This window comes from Sciurus carolinensis, chromosome 8 (genome assembly GCF_902686445.1).
Source record: "Sciurus carolinensis chromosome 8, mSciCar1.2, whole genome shotgun sequence".
In the NCBI taxonomy this organism is placed as follows: domain Eukaryota; kingdom Metazoa; phylum Chordata; class Mammalia; order Rodentia; family Sciuridae; genus Sciurus; species Sciurus carolinensis.
The window spans coordinates 7387349-7389124 of record NC_062220.1 but is presented as its reverse complement, the minus strand read 5'-3'; the positions used below and the strand labels follow the sequence as shown (position 1 = coordinate 7389124).

The 1776-nt window shown below is 47.1% G+C and overlaps 1 non-coding gene across 1 annotated transcript; it reads right to left on the bottom strand.

The window, feature by feature from the left end:
• Window positions 1-207: 207 nt before the first annotated feature.
• On the bottom strand, window positions 208-279 carry Trnac-gca (transfer RNA cysteine (anticodon GCA)). Its single transcript has one exon. It is a non-coding gene; the product is annotated as a tRNA-Cys (tRNA).
• Window positions 280-1776: the final 1497 nt, after the last annotated feature.

Below are 1776 nucleotides of genomic sequence, written 5' to 3'. Positions count from 1 at the left end.
AGGCAGAGTCCTTGCTGCAGAAACACAGAAGGAAACAGACATCCTAAACCGCATTTTGCTTCTATCACCTGATTTAATTCCCTTGCCATCCAGCACTTACCCCCCAGGAAATGGGGTCAAGGTCATCCAGGGAAGCTTGTCTTCTCTGGTGTGTCCTCTACCTTACTGGTTAAGGTAGCATGAATTGGAAGAGGGAGACAAATAATTAGGGGGCGCCCGGATTTGAACCAGGGACCTCTTGATCTGCAGTCAAATGCTCTACCCCTGAGCTACACCCCCTGCTGGCAGAAGTGGCTTCCAGAGCACTCCTTTCTGCTGAAGTCATAGCCAGGACACCTGCAGTAATTCTGTTTAATGTTTTTAAAGCACTTGTAAAGTAAGTGTTAGATAAACTGTTCTAAGAGTTTCATGTATGTAGATTTAAAAATTATTTGTAATAGCCCTATGGATGGCAATGACATACGAAATTGAAGTAATTTGTCCCAAATCACAGTAAATTAAAGAGGCAGAATCAAGAGTTAAACAATCACTTAATACCCTGCCTGGACTCGGCTGTCGGTCAGGATGGGCTCCAGAGCTTTGCCTCCTCGGCCCCCTCCCTGCCTTCTCTTTGCTCTATGACCCCCTGGCCTTCCTGTAGGCCTTTATCTGATGGGGTTGCCCAGAGAAGCAGAAAGCCTTCTATCCGGATGCTTTGAGAGGAGTCAACGCAGGTTTTTGGAAGCCAGACGTTTGAACTGAGGTTCTCTGAATGTATGAATTAACTGGCTTTTGTATGAGTCATGCTTTCTCATGGCTCAGAATCGAAAATGGCACACAGAGAAAAATTAAGACTCCATCCCAATCCCTGTTCCCCAGTTTCCATTTAACCTCCTTACCCTTCTCTGATACACCTTTAAACAGCAAGAGCTCACAGGTTAATTTTAGTTATCACAGTGCTTACGTCTATGTACAAATATGTACACCAGATGAGATGTAAATGCCTGTGCTTCCAGTTTTATACACTGTAAAAGACAAAATAACTTAAAAAATCAGTACAAACAGAATCACAATTTAATCTGGCTCGTTAGCCAAGCTACCAAGCCAGCCCAGACTCCGTGGGCCCCAGTGCCTCTCGAAAACACGCCAATCAGCCTGCCTCTTGTGCTCCCATGTTCCTCTGGCACACTTCCGTTGGCTTCTGTCCTTTTGCCGTCACAGGTATGGAAGCTCTACGTGGTGACAATCATAAGCACTCAGGCACACGCCAGCACTGAGTATCTGGAAGCAGCTCTTGATTATAAAGAGGCCACACATTCCTGTGTTAAAAACATTAAGCCGGACACGGTGACATTTGACTGTAAACCCTGTAACTAGGGAGGCTGAAACAGGAGGAGCGCAGGATTGAGGCCGACCTAGGCAAATTACACCATATCTCAAAAGTGAAAAATAAAAAGGACTGGGGAAAACAGAAAAAGCTCAGTGGTAAGCGCATGAGGGTTAACTAGCACCGAAAACAAACAAAACCGTGAAGATTGTTATTGAAATACAAAGAGGAAAAACTAAACCCTGGGGAGAGCTCAAGGCCACTGGAAAACTGGCCCGGCAGACTCCCCAAGCTCCACCTGGAAGAGGCTCTGCCCTGCCTGGGCACTGCAGGACTGGTGGTGGTGGTCAGGACCAGGACTCAGGGATTTGGTTTCTGCCCCAGATTAAACCCCAGGCCTTGGGAGGGGCAGGGGCTGCCCTCTTGGTCCTCTCTCTTCCATCCTGTTGACTTCCCAGGCATGGAGAGGA